Raw genomic sequence first — 24,429 nt, 5'->3', positions numbered from 1 at the left:
GCGTACCGCAAAACGGGACTCCACGGGATACTGTTCATCTCCACCGTCGACCTCCTCCAGCCTCCACGGGCTACCGTCGACCTCCTCCAGCCTCCACCGCGCGCTACTCCACCGGCTACTGTTCAACCACCCCTCCACGGGCACCCCTCCACCGTCTACTGTTCATCCAGCCCTCCACACCACGGGGTCCTGTTCAACCACCCCTCCACGGGCACCCCTCCACCGTCTACTGTTCATCCAGCCCTCCACCACACCACGGGGTCCTGTTCATCCAGAGGCAACGCCACCGCTCACTATTCATCCAAACCCCCCCCTCCCGCAGCGCTCACTATTCATCCCAGAGGCAGCATCGATCGGCTTCAGTTAGCAGTAGTAGCGAAGGAATCGCTCGATCGGGTTCAGTTAACAGCCATCGATCGATCGCTCGGGTTCGGTAACGCGTAGCCTGCAGTGCAATCGCTCGGGTTCAGTTAGAGCCAACGCCTCGCACACACGCGCGTACGTGTACGAGAGAAACGCGCATCGCTCGGCCCCTGACCTCCCACCGTAACCGGGAACTCCCCGAAATTTTCCTCGCCCTCGCTTCTACCACGGTTTTTTCCGTCATGGACGGCCCAAAGAATGTCATGTAGCTGCGTCTCCGACCCGCCCAGGACGAAAAACCCATTTTCTGTCATGATTTTTTGTCATGGAAGTAGGAGCCCACCACATCTATGATGATACCGGGTTTTGTCACAATTATCGTCATAGAAGTGTCATATGTATGATAGAAAAAAAATCGTTCGGCCCAAAATGTCACGGATGTGTCTTTTTTGTTAGTGTGGGTACTTGGTATGTCTTGACTTGTGCGTAGATCTCCCTGGCAACGGCGCCAGAAATCCTTCTTGCTGCCTCTTGAGCATGCGTTGGTTTTCCCTTGAAGAGGAAAGGGTGAAGCGGCAAAGTAGCGTAAGTATTTCCCTCAGTGTTTGAGAACCAAGGTATCAATCCAGTGGGAGACTACACGCAAATCCCCAAGTACCTGCACAAACAATTAAGAACCTTGCAACCAACGCGATAAAGGGGTTGTCAATCCCTTCACAGCCACTTGCAAAAGTGAGATCTGATAAAGATAATAAGATAAATATTTTTGGTATTTTCGTTGTATAGATTGGAAAGTAAAGATTGCAAAATAAAATAGATCGGAAACTTATATGATGGAAAGTAGACCCGGGGGCCATAGGTTTCACTAGTGGCTTCTCTCATGATAGCATATATTACGGTGGGTGAACAAATTACTGCCGAGCAATTGATAGAAAAGCGCATAGTTATGAGAATATCTAGGCATGATCATGTATATAGGCATCACGTCCGTGTCAAGTAGACCGAAATGATTCTGCATCTACTACTATTACTCCACACATCGACTGCTATCCAGCATGCATCTAGAGTATTAAGTTCATAAGAACAGAGTAATGCATTAGCCAAGATGACATGATGTAGAGGGATAAACTCAAGCAATATGATATAAACCCCATCTTTTTATCCTCGATGGCAACAATACAATACGTGCCTTGCTGCCCCTACTGTCACTGGGAAAGGACACCGCAAGATTGAACCCAAAACTAAGCACTTCTCCCATTGCAAGAAAGATCAATCTAGTAGGCCAAACTAAACCGATAATTCGAAGATACTTGCAAAGATATCAAATCATGCATATAAGAATTCAGAGAAGAATCAAATATTGTTCATAGATAAACTTGATCATAAACCCACAATTCATCGGATCTCGGCAAACACACCGCAAGAAGTATTACAACGAATAGATCTCCGAGAACATCGAGGAGAACTTTGTATTGAGATCCAAAGAGAGAGAGAGAAGAAGCCATCTAGCTAATAACTATGGACCCGAAGGTCTGTGGTAAACTACTCACACATCATCGGAGAGGCTATGGTGTTGATGTAGAAGCCCTCCGTGATCGATTCCCCCTCCGGCGGAGCGCCGGAAAAGGCCCCAAGATGGGATCTCACGGGTACAGAAGGTTGCGGCGGTGGAAAAGTGGTTTCGTGGCTCCCTTGGATGTTTTCAGGGTATAAGAGTATATATAGGTGAAAGAAGTAGGTCGGTGGAGCTACGAGGGGCCCACGAGGGTGGGGGCGCGCCTCCCTGCCTCATGGCCGCCTCGTTGCTTCCTTAACGTCCACTCCAAGTCTCCTGGATTGCGTTTGTTCCAAAAACGATCCTCACGAAGGTTTCATTCCGTTTGGATTCCGTTTGATATTCCTTTTCTACGAAACACTGAAATAGGCAAAAAACAACAACTGGCACTGGGTTTCCGGTTAATAGGTTAGTCCCAAAAATAATATAAAAGTGCATATTAAAGCCCATTAAACATCCAAAACAGATAATATAATAGCATGGAACAATCAAAAATTATAGACACGTTGGAGACGTATCAGTAACATACCAATGACAAAGGGAACAACGTATGTTGTTATGCGGTTTGACCGATAAAGATCTTCGTAGAATATGTGGGAGCCAATATGAACATCCTAGTTCCACTGTTGGTTATTGACCGTAGACGTTTCTCGGTCATGTCTACATAGTTCTCGAACCCGTAGGGTCCGCACGCTTAACATTCGGTGACGATCGATATTATGAGTTTATGTGTTTTGATGTACCGAAGGTAGTTCGGAGTCCCGGATATGATCACGGACATGACGGGGAGTCTCGAAATGGTTGAGACATAAAGATCGATATATTGGATGACTATGTTTGGACATCGGAATGGTTCCGGGTGAGTTCGGGCATTTACTGGAGTACCCGGAGGTTACCGGAACCCCCCGGGAAGTATATGGGCCTTATTGGGCCATAGTGGGACAGAGGAGAAGGGAGCCTAGGACCCCCCCCCCAAGCCCAATCCGAATTGGGTGGGGGCCGGCCCCCCCTTTCCTTCCTCCTTCCTCCCCTTCCTTCCTCTCCTAGTCCAACTAGGGAAGGGGGGATCCTACTCCCGGTGGGAGTAGGACTCCTCCAGGGCGCGCCATAGAGGGCCGGCCCTCCCCCCTCCTCCACTCCTTTATATACGGGGGAGGGGGTGATGACCCACAAGTATAGGGGATCTATCGTAGTCCTTTCGATAAGTAAGAGTGTCGAACCCAACGAGGAGCAGAAGGAAATGATAAGCGGTTTCCAGCAAGGTATTCTTTGCAAGTACTGAAATAAGTGGTAACATATAGTTTTGTGATAGGATAATTTGTAACGAGCAACAAGTAACAAAAGTAAATAAAGTGCAGCAAGGTGGCCAATCCTTTTTGTAGCAAAGGACAAGCCTGGACAAACTCTTATATAGAGAAAAGCGCTCCCGAGGACACATGGGAATTATCGTCAAGCTAGTTTTCATCACGTTCATATGATTCGCGTTCGGTACTTTGATAATTTGATATGTGGGTGGACCGGTGCTTGGGTGCTGTTCTTACTTGAACAAGCATCCCACTTATGATTAACCTCTATGGCAAGCATCCGCAACTACAACAAAAGTATTAAGGTAAACCTAACCATAGCATGAAACATATGGATCCAAATCAGCCCCTTACGAAGCAACGCATAAGCTAGGGTTTAAGCTTCTGTCACTCTAGCAACCCATCATCTACTTATTACTTCCCAATGCCTTCCTCTAGGCCCAAATAATGGTGAAGTGTTATGTAGTCGACGTTCACATAACACCACTAGAGGCTAGACAACATACATCTCATCAAAATATCGAACGAATACCAAATTCACATGACTACTAATAGCAAGACTTCTCCCATGTCCCCAGGAACAAACGTAACTACTCACAAAGCATATTCATGTTCATAATCAGAGGGGTATTAATATGCATATAGGATCTGAACATATGATCTTCCACCAAATAAACCAACTAGCATCAACTACAAGGAGTAATCAACACTAGTAGCAACCTACTAGTACCAATCCCGGACTTGGGAGACAAGAATTGGATACAAGAGATGAACTAGGGTTTTGAGAGGAGATGGTGCTGGTGAAGATGTTGATGGAGATTGCCCACTCCTGATGAGAGGAGCATTGGTGATGACGACGGCGATGATTTCCCCCTCCCAGAGGGAAGTGTCCCTGGCAGAACAGCTCTGCCGGAGCCCTAGATTGGTTCCGCCAAGGTTCCGCCTCGTGGCGGCGGAGTCTCGTCCCGAAAGGTTGCTTATGATTTTTTTCCTCGACGAAAGACTTCATATAGCAGAAGATGGCCACCGGAGAGCCAACAGGGGGCCCACGAGGCAGGGGGCGCGCCCTGGGGGGTAGGGCGCGCCCCCACCCTTGTGGCCAGGTGGGGCCCCCTCTGACGTACTTCTTCCGCTCAGTATTTTTTATTATTTCCAAAAATAACTTTCGTGGAGTTTCAGGACTTTTGGAGTTGTGCAGAATAGGTCTCTAATATTTGCTCCTTTTCCAGCCCAGAATTCCAGCTGCCGGTATTCTCCCTCCTTATGTAAACCTTGTAAAATAAGAGAGAATATGCATAAGTATTGTGACATAACGTGTAATAACAGCCCATAATGCAATAAATATCGATATAAAAGCATGATGCAAAATGGACGTATCAAATCCCACTACTGGAATCAGGGATTTTGCCGTCTGCCGGTTCTTTGCCGTCTGCTTGCAGACGGCAAAGAAGGTCTTTGCCATGAGCTACCAAACAACAGACGGCAAAGAATTGGCAGATGGCAAAGAAGGTCTTTGTCATCTGTTATTTCTTTGCCGTCTGCTGGCAGATGGCAAAGAATCTTTACCATCTGCCAGCGGACGGCAAAGAAGTGCCCGCGGAAGCCAGTACACTGCAATGGTCCACCCCCCTCTTTGCCGTCTGCCAGCAGATGGCAAAGAATCTTTGCCGTCTACCAGCAGACGGCAAAGAGGGGGGCTATCTTCGGATCTGACCAGTGGATCTCATTTTCCCCCCGATGGGCCGAAAGAAGCGCATCCCCCCACCAAACCCTACTCCGCCCCACATCCGCTCGCCGGCGCCCTCCTCCGCCTCGCCGATGCGCTGGGGTCGCCGCTCCTCCTCCGCGCCCACGGCACCGTCCACTCCCGCACCGCCGCCGTCCTCACCGACCCCGCCGCCCGCGCACGCCACCACCAGGCCGCCCTCCTCGCCGCGCGCCGCGCCGTCGACCTCGTGCCCGACTCCCTCGAGCTCGCCCACTTCCGCGCCCTCCTCCTCTACGAGGCCGCCAGCGACAACCGCGCCTACGAGGAGGTCATCGCCAAGTGCGAGCGTGGGCTCAGGATCGACGACCCCTCCGACCCGGAGCCCCACTCGCTCAGGCTGCCCACCCCCGACCCCGACCAGCTCCGGGCCGAGCTTCGCAACCGCGCCTCTGCTCTCCTCCGGCCGGCGCGCCACCGCGCCTCGTCTCCTCCAGCCGGAAGGGTACCCAACGCCGCCCCCCCCCGCGCGCCCTCCACCCATCCACACACCCGGCTCTCCCGGCTCGGCGCGCAGTCCACCATGGAAGGGCACGGACGAGGCTGGCGCGCCTCCAGCGGGTAGGCGCGACCCCGGCTCTCACCCTCTCTGCCGTGCTCGGCCCCAGGTCCAACCCCAGACCCCTACCCCTACCTCCGGCGCTCCTCTGTTTTGCCTAGTAAAGCTGTTCATAGCATCATTAGCAATTCCTATGATTTTGCAAGAATTTCACTTCGTGTTTCTGAATGTTGATTACATCCATATGTAGACCTATTTGTGTTATATATAAGTCAGGCCTTTGTTCTCTTCAAATCATTACTCTGCATTGAGTTTATCTATTAGTACAACTCAAAGTGGCAGGACATGTATCTGTTACATTTTTCTGACTTCGACTATGTGAGTGCACTGTAATCCAAGAGATTGTTCTTCATTCTTCTTGCAGGAAAGACGTGATAATTAGGAAAATTTTGCTGATGCATTGTCAGAGAGTTTTGGTCGACTAATGGCAATCCGTCTCCTATCGCGTCAAAATCTGAGGAAGCTGGTCGGTGTAGTCTTGTAGCATGGTCAGATTCAGACTCAGCTATTTTTTTTACTCGCGTCAAAATTTGGATACTGGAAATGTTATATGACTCTGTTCTCCATGTATCCAGCATTATCCATGTTGCTCTTGACATTGATGCTTTATGAACAAGTAGAACACACCTGACAAGACAGCTGTCAATGAATGCTATGAGGTTTAGGAGAGACTTTGTGGATGTTTTTGCCTGTTACCACGTGTTGGCCACTAGAACAAGTAGACATTTTAGATGGCCCTTTTTTGTCTGTACGTTGTGTATGTCATCTGTTAGAACTGGGATTGTTTTTGGTTTTGGCCTTGATAATACTAACTCTACCCTTTAGTTCAATCAGTTTCAAGGCCGCCCTTTTGCTCTCCACAATTCAGCCCTCTATTTTCCTGTTTGAAAAAGATGTGCTTATGTCATTGTGTTTGTTGAACTGTACAGCATAACAACAGTGGAGTGACTTGCAGGTGCCTCATGTGGACTTTATGGCTTAAGCCAAGAGGAGAAAGAAAGGGCTCTGCATATGAAAAGATACCAACATTATTGTTTCCATGAAATTGGTAATATATGTGGCATGTGTTTGTTTATCTTTTCTGCAAGAGCAACTTGTGTCCTGAGACCTTCTAGTGGTATTGAGACCCATAAAAAGAAATTGTCTTCTTGCATGATCACTTACTGAAAATAGGGACAATCAGCTTTACTTCTGAGTACTTAGAAGTAGTTAAGTTATCTAAGTTATTATGGGTACTGTTACAATGTGCTTGTATTGAACCATCTATCCAAGTTTATTACTAACTCTATATGTGCTTCTCTGCACCTATGCTTGCCTGTATATCTATTTTCTTTATGGACATGACTCTTGTGTTTGTTTGCTTGTTGTACTGTGATAATTGCAATGCTTATTTAGCGACAAATTTTGCTCTTAATGTACTGTTGCAGGATCTGGATATCTCTCAAAATTTAGTACTTTCTGGTGTTGATCTCATGTGCTGGCTCCTACAGCATTGCATTTCACCAAGTGAAATGCTACATTTCTACTCCTAACCCATTCTCTCTTTCTTAGTGTTTTTGTTATGCAGGTTGGAAGAAAAGAAGAAGATCCAGAGAAGATCTTAGTAATAAGATAGTTTTTAGGAAAATAGATATTTAGTTTTAGGTCATTTCTTCTAATTTCAGATATGGAGTGCTTGTCTTTAGTTTTTGTTTTGACTTTGTGAAACTTGCTAACTATGGATGAAACTGTGTAATATTGATGAAACTATGTATATGTATGGATGAAACTTGCTACTATTGGTAACATGTGTTGGATATGCTATATTGGTACTATGTATGGATGAAACTTGCTACTATGTATATATATGTGTGTTTGATTTTCTGTGAAAATGAATGGGTATAAGAAGAAACAAAATTAATGCCTATTTGGTCTCTTTGCCATATGCCAGCAGATGGCAAAGAGCCTGTAGTCTTTGCCGTCTGCTGGCAGACGGCAAAGACTGCAGGCTCTTTGCCGTCCGCTGCAGACGGCAAAGGCCCTTTGCCGTCAGCCGCCCGGAAGCAGACGACAAAGTAGCTCTTTGCCGGATCTTACTTTGCCGGAGCCTTTTGCCGTCCACGGCTGACGGCAAAGGCCTTTGCCGTCCACGGCTGACGGCAAAGGCCTTTGCCGTCCGCCGTTCGTGCCTTTGCCGTCCACCATGGCAGACGGCAAAATAGCTGATTCCTGTAGTGTCCCCCAAGCTTAGACCTCGCTTGTCCTCAAGCGGAAGCCGATAACGATAAATATGTCCACATGTTTAGAGGTAGAGGTGTCGATAAAATAAAATACGGACATGAGGGCATCATGATTATTCTCATAACAGCAACATATATGGATATTGTCATATGATTTCTTATGCTCAAGTAATAATCTATTCACAATGCAAAAGTATGAATCAGAAACTTTATTGAGAACTAACAAACTATAATCTCAGTCATTGAAGCAATTGCAATTTATCATAACATCAGAAAGAGTCTATGTCAGAGCTTTCTAGCAAGTCCACATACTCAACTATCATTTAGTCTTTCATAATTGCTAACACTCACGCAATACTTGTGGTTACGGAGTTTTAATCGGACACAGAGAAAGATAGGGGCTTATAGTTTTGCCTCCCAACCTTTTACCTCAAGGGTAATGTCAACAATAATAACTCATGCTGACTTACAACCAATTAGATATATCTATCAGGATCTTTCCAACACCCTGTGCTTGCCAAAGGATAAAATGTAAAAAGGAAAGGTGAAGATCACCATGACTCTTGCATAAGGTAGAAGATAATAATAAAAGATAGGCCCTTCGCAGAGGGAAGCAGAGGTTGCCATGCGCTTTCAGGGTTGGATGCACAAGATCTTAATGCGAAAGAACGTCACTTTATATTGCCACTTGTGATATGAACATTTATTATGCAGTCTGTCGCTTTTATTTCTTCCACATCACAAGATCGTATAAAACTTATTTCCTCCACACCAATCAATCATACATATTTAGAGAGCAATTTTTATTGTTTGCACCGATGACAACTTACTTGAAGGATCTTACTCAATCCATAGGTAGATATGGTGGACTCTCATGGCAAAACTGGTTTAAGGGTTTTTGGAAGCACAAGTAGTATCTCTACTTGGTGCTAAGAATTTGGCTAGCATGAGGGGGAAAGGCAAGCTCAACATGTTGGATGATCCATGACAATATACTTTATCTCAGATATAAGAAAACATAACAAATTATGTTGTCTTCCTTGTCCAACATCAACTCTTTAGCATGTCATATTTTAATGAGTGCTCCCAATGATAAAAGATGTCAAGATAGTATATTTATATGTGAAACCTCTCTTTCCTTATTACTTCCTATTAATTTCAACGATGACCAAAGCTATGTTTGCCAACTCCCAACAACTTTTAATCATCATACTCTTTCTATGTGAAGTCATTACTCTCAATAAGATCAATATGAGCTCTTTATTTATTTTTATTCTTTTTCTCTTTTCTTTTATTCACTCAAGATCATGGCAAAATAATCAAGCCCCTGACTCAACACTAATCTTTATTATATAGCTCACGGACACGATTACATAGAGAGATCATAAAGCAAAACTCAAAACTAGATCATGCCATAAACTTTATTCTACTAGGTCAAGATACTACTAATAGGATCAAACTAAGAAAAACGGTAAAGATAGGAGTATGATGGTGATACGATACCGGGACACCTCCTCCAAGCTTGGCAGTTGCCAAGGGGAGTGCCCATACCCATGTGATTATATCTCCTTCTTTGTTGGTGAAGAAGGTGGCAGTGTTGTTGATGATGCGGGCTTGTCGTCCATCTTCCAAGGCATAGGCTCACTATCATAGAAGGATGATCGAGTCTCCGGGATCCTCAAATCTGCAGCCAAACTCATCCTTTTGAATCTATATTCATACTCACAGTTTTGGTTTTGCAGGTCATAGATTTGGGCTTGAAGGTGCTCGATCTTCTCGTGAAGCTTGAAGATGGTCTCCCCGATGTTGTCGGCATCCAGCTTGTGGTTGTTGGTGAACTCCGCGATCATCATGTGGTTGGAGTTGAGTCCACGTTCCACCATCCCTTGGCACTTGAAAACTTGTTGCTCCATTGCTTCGAGCCTCGTCTCCACGCTTCTGGTCCCCTTCGGTCCCTCAACATCGCGGATGTGCAGCAACCCATCACGCATCTAAATGGTTTGAGGGTGTCGCAGCACCTCCGCGAGGTAAGGGTTGATGACCTTCTCGAAGAACTTGTCCTTGGGGGTACTTGGAGACGTCATGATAATCTAGATCTGTCAGAAAAACAGCTCGAAACAAGAACAGAGGATATTTGCGTGATACAGGAGTCAAAACCTTCGGGAGATTACATAATGAATTTTTACCGACCAACATACGTATCGTGCAAGAAAACGGAGTCCGGAGAGCACACGGGGTGCCCACGAGGTAGGGGGGCGCGCCCAGTAGGGTAGGGCGCGCCCTCCACCCTCGGGAGCCCTCGTGTCCTTCCCGGACTGCTTCTTATTTTTCTAAATATTCCAAAACGGAGAAATATTGCCTTAAAAACTGTTTTGGAGTCGGTTTACTTACCGTACCACATACCTATTCCTTTTCGGTGTCTGAAACGTTCCGGAAAGTGTCCCTTATGTATTCCTCCGGGGTTACGGTTTCAATAACATTGGTTTCAACATTTATAGGATTACCTGAGATATAATGTTTAATTCTTTGACCGTTCACCACCTTCGGATTTGTGCCTTTGAAGTTGTTGATTTTTATGGCACCGGAACGATAGACCTCCTCGATAACATAGGGGCCTTCCCATTTAGAGAGAAGTTTTCCTGCAAAAAATCTTAAACGAGAGTTGTATAGCAATACATAATCACCTACATTAAACTCACGCTTTTGTATCATTTTGTCATGCCATCTTTTAACTTTTTCTTTAAACAACTTGGCATTTTCATAAGCTTGGGTTCTCCATTCATCAACAGAGCTAATATCAAATAACCTCTTCTCACCGGCAAGTTTGAAATCATAGTTGAGCTCTTTAATAGCCCAATATGCCTTATGTTCTAGTTCGAGAGGTAAGTGACATGCTTTTCCATAAACCATTTTATACGGAGACATACCCATAGGATTTTTATATGCAGTTCTGTAGGCCCATAATGCATCATCAAGTTTCTTGGACCAATTCTTTCTAGATCTATTGACAGTCTTTTGCAAAATTAATTTGAGCTCTCTATTACTCAATTCTACTTGACCACTAGACTGTGGGTGATAAGGAGATGCAATTCTATGATTAACATCATACTTAGCAAGCATTTTACGGAAAGCACCATGAATAAAATGTGAACCACCATCAGTCATAAAATATCTAGGGACTCCAAACCTCGGAAAAATAACTTCTTTAAGCAATTTAATAGAAGTGTTATGATCAGCACTACTAGTTGGAATAGCTTCTACCCACTTAGTAACGTAATCAACAGCAACTAAAATATGTGTATATCCATTAGAGGCAGGAAAAGGTCCCATATAATCAAAGCCCCAAACATCAAATGGTTCAATAACGAGTGAATAGTTCATAGGCATTTCTTGACGTCTATTAATATTACCAATTCTTTAACATTCATCACAAGATAGGACAAACTTATGGGCATCCTTGAAGAGATTAGGCCAATAAAAGCCGGATTGCAATACCTTATGTGCAGTTCTATCTCCAGCGTGGTGTCCTCCATATGCCTCGGAGTGACACTTGCGTAGCATCTGTTCCTATTCATGCTCAGGTACACAACGCCTAATAACACCATCTACTCCTTCTTTATAAAGATGTGGGTCATCCCAAAAGTAATGTCTCAAATCATAGAAAAACTTTTTCTTTTGCTGGTATGTGAAACTAGGTGGTATAAATTTAGCAACGATGTAATTAGCATAATCAGCATACCATGGAGTAGTACGAGAAGCATTTATGACATTTAGTTGCTCATCAGGAAAGCTATCATCAAGAGGTAGTGGGTCATCAAGAACATTTTCTAACCTAGACAAGTTGTCTGCAACGGGGTTCTCAGCTCCCTTTCTATCAACAATATGCAAATCAAATTCTTGTAGCAAGAGAACCCATCTAATAAGTCCAGGTTTAGCATCTTTCTTTTCCATAAGATATTTAATAGCAGCATGATCCGTGTGAATAATTACTTTAGAATCAACAATATAAGGTCTGAACTTATCACAAGGAAATACAACTGCTAAGAATTCTTTTTCAGTAGTAGCATAATTTCTCTGAGCATTGTCTAGAGTCTTACTAGCATATTGAATAACATTTAATTTCTTATCAACTCTTTGCCCTAGAACAGCACCTACAGCATAATCACTAGCATCACACATAATTTCAAAGGGTAAATTCCAATCAGGTGGCTGAACAATAGGTGTAGAGATCAATGCTTTCTTAAGTATTTCAAATGCTTCTACACAATCATCATCGAAGACAAATGGTATATCTTTTTGTAACAAATTAGTCAGAGGCCGAGAAATTTTTGACAAGTCCTTAATGAACCTCCTATAAAATCCGGCGTGACCAAGGAAACTTCTTATACCTTTGATGTCCTTGGGACATGGCATATTTTCAATAGCATCAACCTTGGCTTTATCAACTTCAATACCTCTTTCAGAGACTTTATGCCCCAAGACAATACCTTCATTAACCATAAAGTGGCACTTTTCACAATTCAAGACAAGATTAGTTTCTTCACATCTCTGCAAAACTCGATCAAGGTTGCTCAAGCAATCATCAAAAGAGGATCCGTAGACAGAGAAATCGTCCATGAAAACCTCACAAATCTTTTCACAAAAGTCAGTGAATATAGCCATCATGCATCTTTGAAAGGTAGCAGGTGCATTACATAAACCAAAAGGCATACGTCTATAAGCAAAAGTACCAAAAGGGAAAGTAAAAGTAGTCTTTGATTGATCATTGGCTGACACATGTATTTGAGAGAAACCAGAATAACCATCTAGAAAGCAAAAATGTGTATGTTTAGATAATCTTTCTAGCATTTGATCGATAAAAGGTAAGGGGTAATGATCCTTTTTAGTAGCCATATTCAATTTGCGGAAATCAATTACCATCCTATAACCTGTAATAATTCTTTGCGGAATCAATTCATCTTTATCATTAGGAATGACAGTAATACATCCCTTCTTAGGGACACAATGGACAGGACTTACCCACTGACTATCAGCAACACGATAAATTATACCCGCCTCAAGAAGCTTTAGTATTTCCTTTCTTACCACATCTTTCATCTTAGAATTCAGCCTTCGTTGATGATCACGAACTGGTTTGGCATCTTCTTCCAAATTTATTTTATGTTGACATAGAGTGGGACTAATGCCCTTAAGATCATCAAGAGTATATCCAATAGCAGCACGGTGCTTCTTCAGAGTTTTCAATAATCTCTCTTCTTCATGGTCTGAAAGGTTAGCACTAATAATAACAGGATATATCTTCTTCTCATCAAGATAAGCATATTTAAAAGTATCAGGCAAATTGTGTTTCAGGATAGGTTTCTATTTAAGGAATATTTCATCTATTTCCCTTCTTTCATTCATAAACATATCATTTTCATGGTCTAGCAAATATTGTTCTAAAGGATCACTAGGAGATACGGCAATAGAAGCAAGACCAATAATTTCATCCTTACTAGGTAATTCCTCTTCACGGTGTTGTCTACTAAATTTAGAGAAATTAAACTCATGAGACAAATCACCCAAGCCAATAGTAACAACATTCTTTTCGCAGTCTATCCTAGCATTAACTATGTTCAAGAAGGGTCTACCAAAAAGAATGGGACAAAAGCTATCTTGTGGGGAACCAAGAACAAGAAAATCAGCAGGATATTTAGTTTTCCCACACAAGACTTCAATACCTCTAACAATTCCCATTGGTGAAATAGTATCTCTATTGGCAAGCTTAATTGTGACATCAATATCTTCCAACTCAGCAGGTGCAATTTCATGCATAATTTCTTTGTATAAGTCAAGGGGTATTGCACTAGCACTAGCACCCATATCACATAAGCCATGATAACAATGATCTCCTATTTTAACAGAAATAACAGGCATGCCTACCACAGGCCTATGTTTATCTTTAGTAGAAGGTTTGGCAATTCTAGCAGTTTTACCGCAGAAATAAATAACATGCCCATCAATATTATCAGCCAAGAGATCTTTAACAATAGCAATATTAGGTTCAACTTTAATTTGCTCAGGAGGTGTATAAGTTCTAATATTGCTTTTATGAACCACAGTTGAAGCTTTAGCATGATCCTTTATTCTAACCGGGAAAGGTGGTTTCTCAACATAAGAAGTAGGAACAATAGGATCATTATAAGTGATAGTCTTTTCTTCAACTTTAGTAGGTGCATCTACTTTTACTTCTATGGGAGGATGATATTTAAACCACTTCTCCTTGGGGAGATCAACATAAGTAGCAAAAGATTCACAGAATGAAGCTACTATCTCAGAGCCAAGTCCATATTTAGTGCTAAATTTATGGAAAACATCGGTATCCATAAAAGACTTAACACAATGAAACTTAGGTGTCATACCTGACTCCTTACCTTCATCGAGATCCCAATCTTCAGAGTTGCATTTAATTCTATTCAATAAATCTCATTTGAATTCAATAGTCTTCATCATAAAAGAGCCAGCACAAGAAGTATCAAGCATGGTGCGATTGTTATCAGAAAGCCGAGCATAAAAACTTTGAATAATTATTTCTCTTGAGAGCTCATGATTGGGGCATGAATATAACATTGATTTAAGCCTCCCCCAAGCTTGAGCGATGCTTTCTCCTTCGCGAGGCAAAATATTATATATATATATAATTGCGATCACGATGAATAAGATGCATAGGATAAAACTTCTGATGAAATTCCAATTTCAATCGTTTGTAGTTCCATGACCCCGTATCATCACATAGCCTATACCATGTCGATGCATCTCCCTTCAAAGATAAAGGGAAGACCTTCTTCTTAACAACATCATCGGGTATACCTGCAAGCTTAAATAATCCACAAACTTCATCCACATATATTAGATGCTCATCAGGATGCTTTGTTCCATCTCCTGCAAAAGGATTAGCTAGCAGTTTTTCTAACATACCCGAAGGAACTTCAAAGGGAACATTTTCATTTTCAGTAGGTTCAGTAGGTTGAGGAGCAACGATTTGCTCTACTGGTCGGGGTGAAGATACCCCAAACAAGCCCCTCAGAGGATTACTTTCCATAGTAACAAGTGACAGTAAATTTTAGCACACTATATAAATTTTTCCTTACCAAATTCCACCTACCAAAGGCGCTTCACTCCCCGGCAACGGGGCCAGAAAAGAGTCTTGATGACCCACAAGTATAGGGGATCTATTGTAGTCCTTTCAATGAGTAAGAGTGTCGAACCCAACGAGGAGCAGAAGGAAATGATAAGCGGTTTCCAGCAAGGTATTCTCTGCAAGTACTGAAATAAGTGGTAACAGATAGTTTTGTGATAGGATAATTTGGAACGAGCAACAAGTAACAAAAGTAAATAAAGTGCAGCAAGGTGGCCAATCCTTTTTGTAGCAAAGGACAAGCCTGGACAAACTCTTATATAGAGAAAAGCGCTCCCGAGGACACATGGGAATTATCGTCAAGCTAGTTTTCATCATGTTCATATGATTCGTGTTCGGTACTTTGATAATTTGATATGTGGGTGGACCGGTGTGCTTGGGTGCTGTTCTTACTTGAACAAGCATCCCACTTATGATTAACCTCTATTGCAAGCATCCGCAACTACAACAAAAGTATTAAGGTAAACCTAACCATAGCATGAAACATATGGATCCAAATCAGCCCCTTACGAAGCAACGCATAAACTAGGGTTTAAGCTTCTGTCACTCTAGCAACCCATCATCTACTTATTACTTCCCAATGCCTTCCTCTAGGCCCAAATAATGGTGAAGTGTTATGTAGTCGACGTTCACATAACACCACTAGAGGCTAGACAACATACATCTCATCAAAATATCGAACGAATACCAAATTCACATGACTACTAATAGCAAGACTTCTCCCATGTCCCCAGGAACAAACGTAACTACTCACAAAGCATATTCATGTTCATAATCAGAGGGGTATTAATATGCATATAGGATCTGAACATATGATCTTCCACCAAATAAACCAACTAGCATCAACTACAAGGAGCAATCAACACTACTAGCAACCTACTAGTACCAATCCCGGACTTGGAGACAAGAATTGGATACAAGAGATGAACTAGGGTTTTGAGAGGAGATGGTGCTAGTGAAGATGTTGATGGAGATTGCCCACTCCTGATGAGAGGAGCATTGGTGATGACGACGGCGATGATTTCCCCCTCCCGAAGGGAAGTGTCCCCGACAGAACAGCTCTGCCGGAGCCCTAGATTGGTTCCGCCAAGGTTCCGCCTCATGGCGGCGGAGTCTTGTCCCAAAAGGTTGCTTATGATTTTTTCCTCGACGAAAGACTTCATATAGCAGAAGATGGCCACCGGAGAGCCAACGGGGGGCCCACGAGGCAGGGGGCACGCCCTGGGGGGTAGGGCGCGCCCCCCACCCTCGTGGCCAGGTGGGGCCCTCTCTGACGTACTTCTTCCGCTCAGTATTTTTTATTATTTCCAAAAATAACTTTCGTGGAGTTTCAGGACTTTTGGAGTTGTGCAGAATAGGTCTCTAATATTTGCTCCTTTTCCAGCCCATAATTCCAGCTGCCGGCATTCTCCCTCCTTATGTAAACCTTGTAAAATAAGAGAGAATAGGCATAAGTATTGTGACAGCCCATAATGCAATAAATATCGATATAAAAGCATGATGCAAAATGGATGTATCAGGGGGCACCCCATAGACACACAAGTTGATATTGTCTTAGCCGTGTGCAGTGCTCCCCTCCACCATAATCCACCTCGGTCATATCGTTGCAGTGCTTAGGTGAAGCCCTGCGCCAGTAGCTTCATCATCACCGTCATCACGCCGTCGTGCTGACGAAGCTCTCCCTCGACACTCGGCTGGATCAAGAGTTCGTGGGACATCACCGAGCTGACCGTGTGCAGATCGCGGAGGTGTCGTACTTTCGGTACTAGGATCGGTCGGATCGTGAAGACGTACGACTACATCAACCGCGTTGTCATAACGCTTCCGCTTTCGGCCTACGAGGGTACGTAGACAACACTCTCCCCTCTCGTTGCTATGCATCACCTAGATGGATCTTGCGTGTGCGTAGGAATTTTTTTGAAATTACTGCGTTCCCCAACAGAACTCTTGATCCAGCAAAGTGTCGAGGAACAGTTTTGTCAGCACGACAGCCTGGTGACGGGTGATGGTGATGTGATCCACGCAGGGCTTCACCTAAGCACTACGACAATACGACCGGAGAAGTAAATTATGGAGGGGGGCACCACACACGGCTAAAAACAATTGATGTCCTTTGGGGTGCCCCCCTGCCCCAATATATAAAGGAGGAAGAGGGAGGGGCGGCCTAGGGGCGCGCCAAGTGGGAGGAGTCCCACTTGGACTCCTAGTCCAATTCTCCCCCTTCCTTTCTTCGGAGGGGGAAAGGGGGAAGGAGAGGGAGAGGGAGAAGGAAAGGGGGGCCCGCGCCCCCTCCCCTTGTCCAATTCGGACTCCCCATGGGGGTGCGTGTCACCCCTTGTGGGCTGCCCTCTCTCTCCCCTATGGCCCATAGTGCCCCATTACTTTCCCCGGGGGGTTCCGGTAACCCCTCGGTACTCCAATAAATATTTGAAACACTCTGAAACCATTCTGGTGTCCGAATACTATCGTCCAATATATCAATATTTACCTCTCAACCATTTCGAGACTCCTCGACATGTCTGTGATCTCATCCGGGACTCCGAACAATCTTCGGTCACCAAAACACATAACTCATAATACAAATCGTCATCGAACGTTAAGCGTGCGGACCCTATGGGTTCGAGAACTATGTAGACATGATCGAGAAACATCTCCGATCAATAACCAACAGTGGAACCTGGATGCTCATATTGGTTCCTACATATTCTACGAAGATCTTTATCGTCAAACCGCAATGACAACATACGTCATTCCCTTTGTCATCGGTATGTTACTTGCCTGAGATTCGATCGTCGGTATCTTGATGACCCACAAGTATAGGGGATCTATCGTAGTCCTTTAGATAAGTAAGAGTGTAGAACCCAACGAGGAGCAGAAGGAAATGATAAGCGGTTTTCAGCAAGGTATTCTCTGCAAGCACTGAAATTATAGGTAACAGATAGTTTTGTGATAAGATAATTTGTAACGAGCAACAAGTAACAAAAGTAAATAAAGTGCAGCAAGGTGGCCCAATCCTTTTTGTAGCAAAGGACAAGCCTGGACAAACTCTTATATAGAGAAAAGCGCTCCCGAGGACACATGGGAATTATCGTCAAGCTAGATTTTATCACGTTCATATGATTCGCGTTGGGTACTTTGATAGTTTGATATGTGGGTGGACCGGTGCTTGGGTGCTGTCCTTACTTGAACAAGTATCCCACTTATGATTAACCCCTATTGCAAGCATCCGCAACTACAAAAGAAGTATTAAGGTAAACCTAACCATAGCGTGAAACATATGGATCCAAATCAGCCCCTTACGAAGCAACGCATAAAACTAGGGTTTAAGCTTCTGTCACTCTAGCAACCCATCATCTACTTATTACTTCCCAATGCCTTCCTCTAGGCCCAAACAATGGTGAAGTGTCATGTAGTCCATGTTCACATAACACCACTAGAGGAGAGACAACATACATCTCATCAAAATATCGAACGAATACCAAATTCACATGACTACTAATAGCAAGACTTCTCCCATGTCCTCAGGAACAAACGTAACTACTCACAAAGAATATTCATGTTCATAATCAAAGGAGTATTAATATGCATATAGGATCTGAACATATATGATCTTCCACCAAATAAACCAACTAGCATCAACTACAAGGAGTAATCAACACTACTAGCAACCTACAGGTACCAATCCCAGACTTGGAGACAAGAATTGGATACAAGAGATGAACTAGGGTTTGAGAGGAGATGGTGCTGGTGAAGATGTTGATGGAGATTGGCCCCCTCCCGATGAGAGGAGCGTTGGTGATGACGATGGCGATGATTTCCCCCTCCTGGAGGGAAGTTTCCCCGACAGAACAGCTCCGCCGGAGCCCTAGATTGGTTCCGCCAAGGTTTCACCTCGTGGCGGCGGAGTCTCGTCCCGAAAGCTTGCTTCTGATTTTTCTTCGGGCGAAAGACTTCATATAGTAGAAGATGGGCACCGGAGGGCCAACAGGGGGCCCACGAGGCAGGCGGGCGCGCCCCCCACCCTCGTGGCCAGGGTGTGGGCCCCCTCTGGTATTTCTTCCGCTTAGTATTTTTTATTATTTCCAAAAATAACTTCCGTGGTGTTTTAGGACTTTTGGAGTTGTGCAGAATAGGTCTCTAATATTTGCTCCTTTTCCAGCCCAGAATTCCAGCTGTCGGCATTCTCCCTCCTTATGTAAACCTTGTAAAATAAGAGAGAATAGGCATAAGTATTGTGACATAATGTGTAATAACAGCCCATAATGCAATAAATATCGATATAAAAGCATGATGCAAAATGGACATATCAACTCCCCCAAGCTAAGACCTCGCTTGTCCTCAAGTGAAAGCCGATAACGATAAATATGTCCACATGTTTAGAGGTAGAGGTGTCGATAAAATAAAATACGGACATGAGGGCATCATGATCATTCTTATAACAGCAACATATATGAATATTGTCATATGATTTCTTATGCTCAAGTAATAATCTATTCACAATGTAAAGTATGAATCAGAAACTTTATTGAGAACAAACAAACTATAATCTCAGTCATTGAAGCAATTGCAATTTATCATAACATCAGAAAGAGTCTATGTCAGAGCTTTTTAGCAAGCCCACATACTCAACTATCATTTAACCTTTCACAATTGCTAACACTCACGCAATACTTGTGGTTACGGAGTTTTAATCGGACACAGAGAAAGATAGGGGCTTATAGTTTCGCCTCCCAACCTTTTACCTCAAGGGTAATGTCAACAATAATAACTCATGCTAACTTACATCCAATTAGATATATATATATATCAGGATATTTCCAACACACTGTGCTTGCCAAAGGATAAAATATAAAAAGGAAAGGTGAAGATCACCATGACTCTTGCATAAGGTAGGAAATAAAATTAAAAGATAGGCCCTTCGCAGAGGGAAGCAGAGGTTGTCATGCGCTTTCAGGGTTGGATGCACAAAATCTTAATGCAAAATAACGTCACCTTATATTGCCACTTGTGATATAGACCTTTATTATGCAGTCTGTAGTTTTTATTTCTTCCACATCACAAGATCGTATAAAGCTTATTTCCTCCACACCAATCAATCATACATATTTAGAGAGCAATTTTTATTGCTTGCACCGATGACAACTTACTTGAAGGATCTTACTCAATCCATAGGTAGGTATGGTGGACTCTCATGGCAAAACTGGGTTTAAGGATATTTGGAAGCACAAGTAGTATCTCTACTTGGTGCAAAGAATTCAGCTAGCATGAGGGGGAAAAGCAAGCTCAACATGTTGGATGATCCATGACAATATACTTTATTTCAGATATAAGAAAACATAACCCATTACGTTGTCTTCCTTGTCCAACATCAACTCTTTAGCATGTCATATTTTAATGAGTGCTCACAATCATAAAAGATGTCCAAGATAGTATATTTATATTTGAAACCTCTCTTTCTTTATTACTTCCTATTAATTGCAACGATTACCAAACCTATGTTTGTGAACTCTCAACAATTTTTAATCATCATACTCTTTCTATGTGAAGTAATTACTCTCCATAAGATCAATATGATCTCTTTGTTTCTTTTTATTATTTCTTCTTTTCTTTTCTTCCCTCAAGAACATAGCTAAATAATCAAGCCCTTGACTCAACACTAATCTTTATTATATAGCTCACGGACTCGATTACATAGAGGGATCATAAAGCAAAACTCAAAACTAGATCATACTAAAACTTTATTCTACTAGATCGAGATATTACTGAAAGGATCGAACTAAGAAAAACGGTAAAGATAGAGATGTGATGGTGATACGATACCGGGGCACCTCCCCCAAGCTTGGCAGTTGCCAAGGGGAGTGCCCATACCCATGTGATTATATCTCCTTTCTCAGAAGTGGTGGTGATGGGGTTGTTGATGAAGTAGGCTTGTCGTCCATCTTCCAAGGCATGGTCTCACCATGATAGAAGGATGATCGAGTCTCCGAGATCCTCAAATCTGCAGCCAAACTCATTCTCTTGAATCTATATTCATACTCATAGTTTTGGTTTTGCAGGTCATAGATTTGAGCTTGGAGGTGCTCGATTTTCTCATGGAGCTTGAAGATGGCCTCCCCAATGTCCTTGGCATATAGCTTGTGGTTGTGGTGAACTCCGCGATCATCATGTGATTGGAGTCAAGTCCACGCTCCACCATCTCCTGGCACATGAAAACTTGTTGCTCCATTGCCTCGAGCCTTGTCTCCATGCTCCCGGTCCTCCTTGGTCCCTCAACGTCGCGGATGTGCAGCACCCCCTCATGCATCTCAATGGTTTGAGGGTGTTGCAGCACCTCCGCGAGGTAGGGGTCGATGACCTTCTCGAAGAACTTGTCCTTGGGGGCACTTGGAGATGTCATGATGATCTAGATCTGTCAGAAAAACAGCTCGAAACAAGAATAGAGGACAATTACGTGATACAGGAGTCAAAACCTTCGGGAGATTATATAATGAATTTTTACCGACCAAAATACGTAACGTGCAAGAAAACGGAGTCCGGAGAGCACACGAGGTGCCCACGAGGCAGGGGCGCGCCCGGGGGGTAGGGCGTTGTTGGGGAACGTAGCAGAAATTCAAAATTTTCCTACGTGTCACCAAGATCAATCTAGGAGATGCTAGCAACGAGAGGGGAGGAGTGCATCTACATACCCTTGTAGATCGTGAGCGGAAGCGTTCAAGAGAACGGGGTTGATGGAGTCGTACTCGTCGTGATCCAAATCACCGATGATCCTAGCGCCGAACGAACGGCACCTCCGCGTTCAACACACGTACGGAGAAGGGATGTATCCTCCTTCTTGATCCAGCAATGGGGGAGGAGAAGTTGATGGAGATCCAGCAGCACGACGGCGTGGTGGTGGAAGTAGCGGGATCCCGGCAGGGCTTCGCCAAGCGCAAGCGGGGAGGAAGAGGTGTCACGGGAGGGAGGGAGGCGCCAGGGCTTCGGGTGCTGCTCCCATGCGCCTCCCTACTATATATAGGGGTGGAGGGGGCTGGTTTCTTGCCCTCCAAGTCCATTGGGGCGTTGGCAAAGGTGGGGGAAAGAAATCCCATCATTTCCCTTCCCCACCGATTGTTATCCCCCTTTTTTAGGGATCTTGATCTTATCCCTTCGGGATATGATCTTATTCCTTCTAAGGTGGGATCTTGGTGCGCCTTGACCAGGGGTGTGGGGCCTTGCCCCCACTACCCACGTTCATGTGGGTCCCCCATGCAGGTGGGCCCCACTTCGGAACCTTCTAGAACCTTCCCGGTACAATACCGAAAAATCCCGAACATTTTCCGGTGGCCAAAATAGGACTTCCCATATATAAATCTTTACCTCCGGACCATTCCGGAACTCCTCGTGACGTCCGGGATCTCATCCGGGACTCCGAACGACTTTTGGATTTCCGCATACTAATATCTCTACAACTCTAGCGTCACCGAACCTTAAGTGTGTAGACCCTACGGGTTCGGGAGACATGCAGACATGACCGAGACGACTCTCCGGTCAATAACCAACAGCGGGATCTGGATACCCATGTTGGCTCCCACATGTTCCACGATGATCTCATCGGATGAACCACGATCTCGAGGATTCAATCAATCCCGTATACAATTCCCTTTGTCAAGCGGTACGTTACTTGCCCGAGATTCGATCGTCGGTATCCCAATACCTTGTTCAATCTTGTTACCGGCAAGTCACTTTACTCGTACCGTAATGCATGATCCCGTGACCAAACACTTGGTCACATTGAGCTCATTATGATGATGCATTACCGAGTGGGCCCAGAGATACCTCTCCGTCATACGGAGTGACAAATCCCAGTCTCGATTCGTGCCAACCCAACAGACACTTTCGGAGATACCTGTAGTGCACCTTTATAGCCACCCAGTTACGTTGTGACGTTTGGTACACCCAAAGCATTCCTACGGTATCCAGGAGTTGCACAATCTCATGGTCTAAGGAAATGATACTTGACATTAGAAAAGCTCTAGCAAACGAACTACACGATCTTGTGCTATGCTTAGGATTGGGTCTTGTCCATCACATCATTCTCCTAATGATGTGATCCCGTTATCAATGACATCCAATGTCCATGGTCAGGAAACCATAACCATCTATTGATCAACGAGCTAGTCAACTAGAGGCTTACTAGGGACATGTTGTGGTCTATGTATTCACACATGTATTACGGTTTCCAGTTAATACAATTATAGCATGAACAATAGACAATTATCATGAACAAGGAAATACAATAATAACCATTTTATTATTGCCTCTAGGGCATATTTCCAACAGTCTCCCACTTGCACTAGAGTCAATAATCTAGTTCACATCACCATGTGATTAACACTCAAAGTTCACATCGCCATGTGACTAATACCCAAGAGTCAATAATCTAGTTCACATCACCATTTTATTATTGCCTCTAAGGCATATTTCCAACAGTCTCCCACTTGCACTAGAGTGAATAATCTAGTTCACATCACCATGTGATTAACACTCAAAGTTCACATCGCCATGTGACTAATACCCAAGAGTTTACTAGAGTCAATAATCTAGTTCACATCACCATGTGATTAACACTCAATGAGTTCTAGGGTTTGATCATGTTATGCTTACGAGAGAGGTTTTAGTCAACGGGTCTACAACATTCAGATCTGTGTGTGCTTTACAAATCTCTATGTCATCTTGTAGATGCAGCTACCACGCGCTACTTGGAGCTATTCCAAATAACTGCTCTACTATACGAATCCGGTTCACTACTCAGAGTCATCCGTATTAGTGTCAAAGTTTGCATCGACGTAACCCTTTACGACGAACCCCCTTTCCACCTCCATAATCGAGAAAATTCCTTAGTCCACTAGATACTAAGGATAAGTTCGACCGTTGTCATGTGATCCCTTCCTGGATCACTATTGTACCCCTTGACTAACTCATGGCAAGGAACACTTCAGGTGCGGTACACAGCATAGCATATTGTAGAGCCTACGTCTAAAGCATAGGGGACGACCTTCGTCCTTTCTCTTTCTTCTGCCGTGGTCAGGTCTTGAGTCTTACTCAATACTCACACCTTGTAACACAGCCAAGAACTCCTTCTTTGCTGATCTATTTTGAACTCCTTCAAAATCTTGTCACGGTATGTATTCATTTGAAAGTACTATTAAGCGTTTTTGATCTATCCTTATAGATCTTGATGCTCAATGTTCAAGTAGCTTAATCCAGATTTTCCATTAAAAACACTTTTCAAATAACCCTGGATGCTTTCTAGAAATACTACATCATTTCTGATCAACAATATGTTAACAACATATACTCATCAAAAATTATGTAGTGCTCCCACTCACTTCTTTGGAAATACAAGTTTCTCATGAACTTTGTATAAACCCAAAATCTTTGATCATCTCATCAAAGCGTTCATTCCAACTCCGAGATGCTTACTCCAATCCTTAGAAGGATTGCTGGA

Source organism: Triticum aestivum, chromosome 2D (assembly GCF_018294505.1).
Source record: "Triticum aestivum cultivar Chinese Spring chromosome 2D, IWGSC CS RefSeq v2.1, whole genome shotgun sequence".
Taxonomy (NCBI): Eukaryota; Viridiplantae; Streptophyta; class Magnoliopsida; order Poales; family Poaceae; genus Triticum; species Triticum aestivum.
The sequence above is the reverse complement of the archived record's forward strand: the minus strand, read 5'-3'. Positions refer to the sequence as shown.